This window comes from Myodes glareolus, chromosome 19 (genome assembly GCF_982192425.1).
Source record: "Myodes glareolus chromosome 19, mMyoGla1.1, whole genome shotgun sequence".
NCBI lineage: Eukaryota > Metazoa > Chordata > Mammalia > Rodentia > Cricetidae > Myodes > Myodes glareolus.
The window spans coordinates 8,885,586-8,897,762 of NC_142044.1; the positions used below are offsets into that span (position 1 = coordinate 8,885,586).

At 37.5% G+C, this 12,177-nt stretch overlaps 1 protein-coding gene across 3 annotated transcripts in view; it reads right to left on the reverse strand.

Moving 5' to 3' along the window:
- The window catches only part of Rspo2 (R-spondin 2), a 135,650-nt gene that overhangs the window by 65,980 nt on the left and 57,493 nt on the right, over positions 1 to 12,177 (reverse strand). The window lies entirely within an intron of this gene.

Genomic DNA, 12,177 nt, shown 5'->3' on the forward strand with positions numbered 1-12,177 from the left:
CACAACTGGCCAAAACGTGGAGACTAAGTTACTGTTGACTGAGAAACTCAACGTGGCCCATCTACAAAACAAGTCCTATACTCAACGCTCAGGGAACATCATGAAACAGAGGAAAGAAATATTCTAAGAGACAAGAGGCCAAGGATACCTGCTGATAGATCATGTCCCCTACATATGACAGAGAAAGTTCATCAAAGAACTCTCAACAATATGACTGACTGAATAAAGCCAGCATCATAACACCAGTTGACATACCAGAGCAGACAGAGGGAATTCCACATGGCCCCACCCCTAGAGGATCCAAGCAGTCAGTAGCCTCTGAGAGAGCCAGATTCAGTTGCCCTCAGGGGGAAATAATTCCATATAGGTTGTCCAATTCCAAGAAGTCAGCCCTAGACATACATACATACATATACACACAAACATATATACATGAACAAAGCTAAATGAATGTTGTGGTAATATATATTTAATATATTAATATAATATGCATATGAGTACATATATGCATGTGAGTATGCAATAATAATAATTAAAGAAGAGACTGTGATCATGAGAAGATGGACACCAGATGTGTTAGAATATAGAAAAGGAGAGCAAGAGTTATGTGGATGCAGTGGTCATATATGGAATTCTCAAAAACAAAACTATTAAAAAGAAGTCTCTGATTTACTCACATAAAATATAAACAAATATCCTCACCATAGAGAAGGAAACACTTTAATGTTATTTTTTATTTTTGAGATAGGGTATCTCTGTAGTTTTGGAGCCTGTCTGAGAACTAGCTCTTATAGACCAGGCTGGCCTCAAACTCACAGAGATCTGCCTGACTCTTTTTCCTGAATGCCAGTATTAAAGGTGTGCACCACCACTGCAAAGCCCCTTATATTTTAAGAGTGTAAGAAAAAACAATATTTTCATTTTTAGAGCTTAAAAATCAATATTTGAATTTAATATTAACACAAGACCAGAAGAGAATTCAAAATTAAATCTCCTAAGGTTCTTCATTACCAATTAGAAAGACCAATAAATTTAGCCTGGCAGTGATGATGCATGCTTTAATCCCAATATCAGGAAGCAGAAGTAGTAGGTGGATTTCTGTGAGTTCAAGGCCAGCCTGGTCCACAAGAGCTAGTTCCAGGACAGACAGGCTTCAAAACTACAAAGAAACCTTGTCTTGAAAAATCAAAGTAAAAGAAAGAAAAAGAAAAGAAAGAATGACCAATAAATTCAATCTTAAATTAAAATGCACTTGCTATAACTTTAAGGTATTTACCAAAACTCTATAAGACACAAAATTGCTAAACCAACAAATAAACAAAATAGATGCATATCTTATTAGCAGGAAGAAAGAACCCAGATATCTAGGAATGAAATGGACATATTTTGGGATGTTCACATTATGAATGTAACTAAACAACAAAAACTTAGAGACTTGTAGAAAAGGCAGGGAGGAGGAAGACAGAAACAACGGTGGGTGAGTACAATTAAAAGGCGTTATATACAAGTACAACACTGTCAAAAAACATGTTAAATAAAAGTTATAATGAAGACAGGATTTTAGAACACAAATATTGTCAAAACACAGCCACAACAGGAACAAAATTAAGACACTGTGTGTTGATGAAAAATCAAGACACTTAGGAAAGAAGGAGTGTCCTGGAAATGCATAAAAATGCTGTACAAAGTAGAAATAAGAACACCTCGGGCCTCTGAAGGTGGAGAGCTGACCTAGAAGGAGTTCTATATCCAGAGTTAGTTTCTATGTAACAAATATCGCAATGTGGTTTAGGTGACAGGAACTCATTCCACATGGTAAAGATGAGGGCCCTGATATTAAACACAGCATGTTTCTTCTAAATTTCTTGGACAATCCCTTCTTCCTTCTCCCTGCTGCTGGTGGCCCCAGGCATTTTCTGGTTGAGTAACTCCATCTCTGATTTAGTCTTCTCCTGACTGACTGCTCCAACACCTTCATAACTTTTTTCTGTCTCCTATAAATACTCACATGTATTTATAATCTCATAGGATAGGCTTATTTTTTATATCCCTCACATCTGCCATGACCTTGTTTTCAACTGAGGTCACTTTCTAAAGCCCTAGGTAGACATGAATTTAGCAGGGAATAGTAGCCCACTATAAGGTAATATTAATAGTCTCCATCTTCAGGGATTTATTACACAGCTGTATATTTACAAAGTTAACATGACTATGTAGCATATATTTTTGCATCCTTATAATTAATGTGCATGATTCATATGTAAACTGTTAGAAGGCTATACAATAATTTTATAATGCAATGACTTAGGGTTACATCTCCTTTAAGATTGTAGGAATTAGATCCTCACCTGTAAGTTATTTTCACTTTACTTTCCTGGCTAATTTTTTCCTTTTATTTATTTGTGATATCTTTTAATAAATAGGAAGTTCCATATAGCTTCTCTACATTCCCAGTTACGTTTGGAAAAGGATTTATTCTAATATTGTTCTTGGTGTCCTGAACAAGTATGAGTTTTGGCAATCTTAGATCCAGTTGAACATTACTGTATAATTAAGGAAAAACTCATGGGTAATAGAGTCCAGATAGCTGGGGAACAGGAACAGAGATGGAATGTAGAAGCTGCAGTGGAGAAGAAAAACTGGCTGGGAAAAAAGCCAACTGTCTCATTTTGAGACTTGCCCAAGAATGGGATCCATCTAAAGCACAGCACCCTGTGGAATGGCATTTAAAAGTTCTTGTGTGCACAACTAGGAGACTAAGGCAAAAACAGGAGCTGCTGGCAGATGCTGCTTCATCCGGGGCCCAGAACAAGGCCCTCTACAACCAGTGGGAGGAGTGTGCTGCCTACCTTCTCCTGTTGGAATTAATTACAGATTTGAAAAAGGTTATTCCAATCTCAGAGCTGGCTTTGAAGCGAGCGGAGAATTTGAAAGGTTTGTACTCGTGAAAGAATGTTTAAGGAGCTTGTCTATCCCCCACACTGATCACAACTCAAGAGAAGCTGTAGTTGGAGTTCACAGGTCAAACCAAGAGCACATTATCATCACAAATCATACTCCATAGTTAAGAAGTCAAGAGGAAAAAAAAAATTGCAGAACGAAGAGAATCAACACAAATTAAAGGCTTTTGTTTTGTTTTGTTTTGGATTTGGATTTCGGAAGCCTACTTTCATCTTGACCACAAGGATTTCAGCGTCAACAAATGCTGCCCCTGTGTTTGTTTTTTAAAAGGTATTCTTAAAACTGTTCAAACACATTGCTTCAGTTACTTGAACTTTGACAGACTTAAACAATAAAAATGAATTAGGGAATCCTTACCATAGTCTGTATCTTCACTATCTTTATGACCTGACCCAGAAGGAACTCTCTTAAAGCAGAAGTGCTACGCCACACCCAAACGTAAGTGCTCTGTTAAGAGTTCCTCCAGTCCTGGGTTTCTAACACCACTCAGTAACAAAGGACAAGAGCAAAAGTGCCTACTGCAAGTTGAAGCTTCCTGACCAAATCCTCAAATAGATTTTTAGTTTAATTGCCCTTCATTCCATATCAATTATCTCCAAAGACTTCTGCGCATTGGAAATCAACACCTCAGGAACAATTCAATCAGAATATGTCCACTCGGTCTATATAGCCACTATCCTAACTCTGTATCCAAACACAGGCAAAACAGATACTTGGACGTGACTACTTTATCAAGGTCATAAGTCAAATGGCTTTGCCTATTGCTGTGAGATTTAATTCAAGTGTGCAGGTGGATAAACAGTTCTTAATTCCCAGCTTTGATGACCATGTTTATTTGTTTTTTTTCTGTAAGCTTCAACTCCTCCAACCTCAAAGCCTGCTGAGTTCCAGAGCCTCATACTTCCAACCAAAACATGTTTCCAAATCTAGACCCACCCAAGACTGGAAAGATAAAACTCATCGCATGAATCATGGAGAAGATGGAACAAGGCAATGGTGGTTCTGTATGAGGTCAAACACATATCCTTGGTATGTCTGAACCAAGGAGCAATACAACATTCTGAGTATTTTATCATGAGAAAAGGCAATATAGTTAGAACTTGTTCATAATTCTGTCTATCCAATTGTATTCTTTGGAAATTGCAAACTATGTCTAGCCCTTTTATTAATCTTTATCATTAATAAATATATCCAGTTATCCATATTTTCACTTCCTATGTAGGTGTTGAGTAGCCATCTGTTTCCAATATATTTCTGACACTTTTTAAAAAGAGCTCCACTATTTCTGGAGTTAGTCTCTGCCAAACAAGACAAGGCCAAAATTCCTAGGTAAAGGCATCGTTCTTGACAAAGGGACAGATATCTACTCTGAAAATGAGGGAACTCAACAAAATGGGCTGTTGGCACTTTAACCACACTTTCTATTTGCTGCTAAAATAATATCAGCTTTGCAAACTTTTAACTCAACAGTCAGCATGACTTTATTAATGAAGCTAATAATAAAATTGCCATTGTGCACACTCAGTCATAAGTCCAGGGTGTATATTAGAAATAAAGAAAATCTGTGGCACTAACAATTTTCTGGAAATCCAATACAACTTAACTTGTACCCATGAGTTTGAAAACACTGCTGTGAAAACCCACAACACAACGCAGCTCCATGAAGAACCCAAAGCCATGAGCCACGTAAGATTTGATTCAAATTCATAACTCCTATCTGGATACTTCGCTATTTTATATGAAACTAAATATTTACCCAAAAAACACCATAAAACATGGAATGCAGTTACGGATATAAAAACAAACTTTAATACTGGATGCTTACATCAGAATCACATAAGCTTATGTTTTAAATAGCTTAAATTGAAAATGTATTAAAATTTAGATAGACACTACTAAATGTCATCCAGTACAGTTTTAGAAGATAAGATAAACATAAATTTAATACAGAAAAAATGGATAAACAAGGGAAAATCTTGTGCGAAAACTTCCAAGATTGTTAAACTTTTAGAGATGGGTCCTCACCCTTCCTAAGGCTGCAACACTTTAGTACAGTACCTCATGTTATGCTGACCCCCAACACAACATTATTTTTGTTGCTACCTCATAATTGTAATTTTGCTATTGTTATGAATCATAATGTAAATAAATATCTGATACAAAGGCTATCTGGCACGCGAGCCCTGTGAAAGGGTCATTCAACCACGGGATCTCAACCCAACAGATTGAGAACTACTGATCTCGAGGTAAATGATATTTTCTCAGGATTTCTGTCTATTTCTCACCACCAGATTCTTCAACAGTATTTTTTAAAATAAGGCTTAGACCAGATGGAGTCCCTGTGCTGAGAGGGAAAGTGGATACAATCTACTGTCTCTAACTGATAATCACTAATGAAGAAAAAGCTAATTTTCTTCAACAGAGTCTCCCTGGGGCATCCAACCCACTCTTGAGGCAGGCCCCAAGCCCAGAAGGACACAGTCAACACAAAATGAACTCACTGGTGCTTTGGAGGTGCTTTGCTTTGTTTTGTTTGTTTTATTCATAATACTTGAAGCTTTTTAATTTTTTTAATTTATTTTACTGTTAGCCTTAGAAGTCTTTTGCTTATATATTATGGTTTCTGAGTTGTGTGGGATTCCTATGTGTGCAGACGTGTGTCTCTTTATCTATATGTATTTCTTGTGCCTTTCTTTGGCTCTTTTTTGTTTGTTTGCTGGTTTGTTTTGTCCTATCCTAGTTTGTTTGCTTTTGCTTTATCTTACTTCATTTAATTATTTAGATGTCTGCTTGTTTTCTAATGAGGGAGAAAAATAAAGGGTGTGTATTTGGGAAGGTGGGGAGGGAGAAGATCTGGGAGGAGTTGAGGAAGGGGAAAAGTATAATCAGAATAAATTGTATAAAAATTCATTTTCAATAGGATATATAAAGAAAAACTAAACAACAAAAAGAATTAAAATAACATTTACAAAGCTGTGACTTCACACACAAGTACTGGAAATCAGTGTCCATTGGTTAACTAGAAATACTACTGTTTGATAAATCTATTTTAGCCACCTGAAGTATGTCAGTTATTAATAAAGCTTGCGTTGTGCTTATCTCTAGAAGTATTCACTCAGAAAATAGTGTTTCTAATATGAACAGCCCCCCAAAATATGGTATTTTTTTACAGAACTAAATGTTTTGTTTTTTTATTTTGTTTGTTTTGATTTTAGCTTCTTGAGATCAGTTCACTCGATAGCCCAGACTAGACACCTGACTCCACCCCACTAAGTGCTAAGAACAGGGATGTGCTCCACACCCTCTTCAGAAATCAATATTCTTAACTAGAGCAGAGCTAAAGGTCTTAAATGATATCATATTTCTTCTAACAAAATATATGTCACTGTAGAAAAATTCAACACTAGAAGAAGGTAGATTTTAAATTATGAGGGGGTTGAACAGTTACAAATCTATTTAAGCACATGAAGTGCTAATAATCTTCCAAAACATAAATCACTCCAATTATAAACCCCTAATCACCCTCCAGCAGCAGCCCTGTTCCAGCCATAAGCATCGTAAATTGGTACCACAGGGGAGCATGGACAGCCATGATGCACTACATCCACAGGATGGCTCATCGCGTAAGATTTTTTTAATACAGTTCAGGGAAACAGAAGGTCTTCAGGAAGCATGCTTTACTGCAAGTCAGCTAAGATGTCGCCAAGAAGTTCAGAACACTCAGTAAGTGCAGAGCTAGGAAAGACAACAGGAAAAAATGAGATGCCGCCTTACATGGCTCTGTTTAAGGGCAGAACAGGCCTGTTCAGGACGTGATAGACATGTTCTTTTTTTTCTAACTTACAACTGACATACTTTATTAACATTCAGGACAAGCTTCAAGACTAGAAGAGATGGGAAGGCTATGCCAGCAGGTGTCAGAGCAAAGGTAACTTTGGTACAATCTGTTGTACCTCAAGGAAAAGCAACATCCCTTCAATGTATTTCCCAAAAACCAGAAGCAAAGGAGAGAAGCCTACATTGTGTTGGGGGCGTGAGAAATGTGAACAAGCATCCAGAAACCATGTGGTCTGCAACACCAAACACTTTAAGTACTGTATCTGTACCAATCAGATTCAGATCCTCAAGAACGGACACTTCAGAGAAGTTAAAATCAGTGCTTTGGTGTGACAGATTTATGTACTGATCAGCTAAGCACCATTTAGTCATACTGCAGCTTCCCCAGAATAAGGAGCACAATTCGTCTGTACATATTCAACTGAAGTAAATTGTGTTTAGAAATCCAAGTGTCCATACACAGAAGAATGGGTAAATAAAACATGGTATAAGTACAATATAAAGAAAAATAAAACTGTGCCATTTGTTTTTAAATGTATGCAGCTGGAGGTCATATTAAGCAAATTGGACTAGATGCAAAAGACGAGTATGAATATTTCATATTTTCTCTCATTTGTGTATCCTGGGATTCTTTTGTAGATATGTAAAGACATTTTGTGTGCATGCACATACTTATTCACAACGGTTAGCTTTAATTGTCAACTCGAAACAACTTAGAATAACTTCGAAAAACATATTCAATGGGTCATTGTCTGCACTGGGTGACACTGTGGCCATATTCACTTAGAATTGCCTTTTGGTTTTTTTTTTTTTTCGAGACAGGGTTTCACTGTAACTTTGGGGCCTGTCCTGGAACTAGCTCTTGTAGACCAGCCTGGCCTCGAACTCACAAAGATATGCCTGCCTCTGCCTCCCAAATGCTGGGATTAAAGGCGTGTACCACCACCACCCAGCGAGGATTGCCCTATTTAAATGAATTGAATCAAGACCCAGTTCACTGTGGGCAGCACCATTCCCTAGAGAGGCGAAGCTGAGCTCGAAAGGGGTGTAAAATTTAAGCTGAACACAGCAAGCAAGCAGGTGAATATGGATTCACTATTTTCTGCTCTTGATTGTAGATGTGATGTGACCAGCTAGCTCAAGTTCCTGCCCTAATTTCTCCACAATGATAGAATCATAAACTGAAATAAATTCTTTTCTCTTTTCTCTCCTAAATTGCTTTCTGTTGGATATTTTATCATAGCAATAGAAATGAAATTGGGAGGGAATGGAAAGAGGTGCCTATGACAGGAATACATAATATACTTGAAAGGTCTGTATGAAACCCAACACCGTATACAACGAATACAAGCTAATTTTTAAAAAAAAGAAACAAGAAGAAAAATACTTCAGAAAACATTTTCTAAAAGTTGATATCAAAATTAAAGTTAAAAGACATCAGAGAGGGACAATGACCCACAGAGTACAATAAACCCCCCCAATTCAATATTCACAGGACCCATTAATGTTTAAGTACTTTCTGTAACTAAGGCTTAATTAAGGAGTCCAAGCCTAAATTATTCTTCTTTGCCACCTGATACAACTACAGATCCCTACACTGGATGTTAATTCTAACATCACAGAAAATGTGCCATGAAAGATGAGAACACACTTACTCCAAACTACACTATTAAGACATGCACACACACACACACACACACACACACACACACACACACACACGGAAAGAAAATAGAAAAACAAACCACCAACAGCATAGGTCTTCAGCTGTAGATACCATTAGTATTAATTATTGATTAAATAAAGAAACAGACTGGGCTGGTACTGCTGGTCTTTTCAAAGAAAAAGTGTGGAAGCTGGTTCTTTTTAAAAGAAAGGAAGAATCCTATCATATGCTCTATAAAATAAGCCACCTGCTGGAATCCACAAGAAAAAAAATAGTTTATTCCATGAAACTGTTCTAACGCCAAAGGAAAATCATAAAGTTAGAATGCGTGTGACCCTCTAAGCCATGGTTAGAAACTGCTGTGCTGTGCGAATTACTCACACAAACTTGGCTGATGCTTTAGCAACACACTTAACAAGACCCATGACAAAATATAGACACAGTGTTGTGCTCATGGTAACCCCAACACGAGTAGATCTAAATATATACATTGATGAAGACTGTGAAACCAATACTTTCACATGGTCCCATGTTTATACAAGGACATAATCCAATTATGTAAATAGTCAAAAGTACTCACAAACCAAAATTTGTGTTCCATAAAATATTTAAATGCTTCTTACACCATCTCTATGTGAAAACAGTTTTTGCAGTCTCCATAAGTACTGCAACATATGTGTCAATGTCTGGTCCATAATAATTGCCATATAATATGCAAAAGCTTCCCTTCTTCCTTGGCCAGGATTAAATTTAATTTAAAAGGGAGGAAAAGGGAGGTATCATGGAGTCTATTCAACAACTCTATACACGCCACCTACTTTCTAGAAAACGCAGTATTTGTTAACTCCTGCCCACACCATCTTAACTTTTAGACCAATAAATGGGAAACAAACTAAATGGCTATTTGATGTCAAACATAAAACCCACAAAAAGAAACTAACTCTAGACGCCCTGTGATCTAGAGGGGAAAATTCTTACTTTTAAAGTATGAATGAACACAGCCTTGTTAGCTCTGTTGTAAAGTTTTGAGCTTTAACGAAAACCACTAACAACATTTACATTTGGCAAAGATTATTCTGCAAGAGTTATGGCTTTCACTTTTAATACTATAGTATTTTCCTGTGCATCTCCAGTATGTGGTCATTACTGGCAATAATCACCTGTGAACGTAAGCACCAGGTGGATTCACTACTAAATCTCCAGACGTAAAAAAGATTTTGTTTCCAATTTTTTCAACAACTGGCCTACATTTGCAATTTCTGAAAGCATTTTAATATACTTTACTTGGTAGATATGCTTGCTTCATAGTAATTCATACCGGGCACCCAAAATGCAATCTAACTACTCTAAGACGATTCTGTAAATTCAGACAAAGGAAAAGAAGAAAGTCAACACAGAGGGCAAAAGTAAAGAATTGCCACTGGAGAATGTGGTACATGACAGACAGGCCACATGTCCTTGTACTTTTGAAGACAATACTTATCATTCTGAATCTCTACGCACATGGGTGGACAAACAAAGACTAAGAAACTTTCCTAAGGTCATAGAGCTTGAATCTAGCCCTCACTTTTACTTCAAAAGCCATGGTTTTTGTTTCCCACTAAGTAAAATGTATACAGCATCTAGAAAGAAATGCATTAAGCATCGTGAAAATTATTACAACGACTCCCAGCAACACTTCCAAATAAAACTGCTGGTACATCAAAGAGCATGTTGAGGGAAACTGAGTTACAGGTTTCTTCTGGCAGAAGTTAAAGAGAAACCTCCAAAACTATAAAGGGAAAGTCTAACTGTTTGGTTAGATAGCAAAAGGCCAGAACTTTTTAAGCAGGGAGCTCCACTTGACAAGTTCAAAGAAAGCAAAAATCACCCTCAAACCATGCAATTTCCTGCAAATGGGCCATTCTCTTCACTGTCTTTGAAGACAGAGACCATCCTGGCTACGGGGCCTTTGAAGTCACACAGAAAGCATACCTATGTAATTAAACAGCATCAGAACCCATTCAAATGACCCAAACTGGACTCAAGGGTGCACCAATGAGGGAGTGTGGACAGAACAGATGGCTTGCTCTGTGACCTGACTTGCCTCTATCTCATCAAGCTTGGAATCCAAAAGTATCCCTAATAGGCGCTAGTGGAAAACTGGTAATAGTATTTGATTACTCTCAAAAAGTATTCCTATACATAATCTAAGTAGACACAGATAATACAAATATACAAGGCAACAGAAATGTAAAGGAAGCATATATACAACTTTTCTGAATCGTTTGTATATTTGCAAACATTAGGTCCTTAATCTCTCAAGTTTTCAGGATTCAATATACATTCCCCCCAAAAAATGTCTTTCAAACCTATTTATCTATTATTTTTTAATCCACTGTCCTTATCAGTTATTCTAATAATGTCTCTTAGTCCTTCACATCTTTTTCCCGTTAGATGCTCAGCTTACATCATACATTACATCTCTAATCTGATATAGCCCTTTCGTGAGTATCACATTTTTCTTTCTTATTATATATTTATTATTTAAAACAAGCTTTAAACTTAACTATATTTTGATCACGTTCTTCTCCTTCTCCAAATCTTTCCAGATCCTATTCCCCTCCCTAACCACTCCAGTTTAAGTCTTTTTCTCAAAAAACAAAAACAGAGCCCCACTCGTTCACATGCTCAGAAATTCCATAAAAACACTAAATTGGAAACCAAAATATAAACACAGAGGACCTGGTGCAGATCTTCACAGGCCCTGGGCATGCTGCCTCGGTCTCTATGAGTTCCTAGGCGCTTTGCTCATGTTGATTTGGAGAGCCTTGTTATCGTGGCAATCACACTTCCTAAGAGTTAGTTACAACTTTTCCTTTGGGCACAGTTGATGTTCCCCAACTGGTCTTGTCCTGGGGATAAGGGATGAGGTGGTGCACTGTCTTCTTCTGTGTCATGCTGAATGAGACATGATAATCTGCATTGCAAGGTTTGTGTGACCACCTCTGATCAGTTGGATAAGCTCATGGTGGCTAGGCATCTGTAATTAGTAAGTATTGTTTGTGAAAAGCTGCAAAACAACTGTAAAATAATTGTTTTTTTTAAATTATGTCTTGAGAATTCCATACCACTGTATGTTTTTATCAAATCTCCCCCTACCTCTCTCCTCTCCAGCTCTTCCTACACCCTTTCCACCACCTTTCTCTCTCATCTTTGTGTGCCCTGTCTTAGACCCGCCCAGTCCATCTAGGGCCATGCAGTACACACATGTATGTCAGGCCATCTGCTGAAGCGTGAGTAGCCTCTCAGGGCCACATCCTGGGATCCCCCAGAATCCTCATCAGTACAAAATTTCACATCTATGGGTAATTCTCCCCTCAGATGAGCAGTATTGTGACCTATGACTTGGAACCATTCATTCCTTTATTAGAATAGAGGAAGTAGTTCTTCCTAATGCTTGCTAATATTTACCACCTCACTTTCCTTGTCAATAGGGAGGCGTGGGTTACATCTAGTTGACTGATTCCTATTATTGTCTTAATTTAGCATTTAAATTATCCTTGGGAGGGGATTCTAATATAGAATTTATGTGCATACTACTAAGTCCTGATGTGGGATTCCCCTCTGTATGCTTTGAATACCATTGGCTAATAAAGAAACTGCTTTGGGCCTATTGCAGCACAGAATAGGACAAGGCAGGAATTCCAAGCAGATGTAGGAGGAGAGAGTTG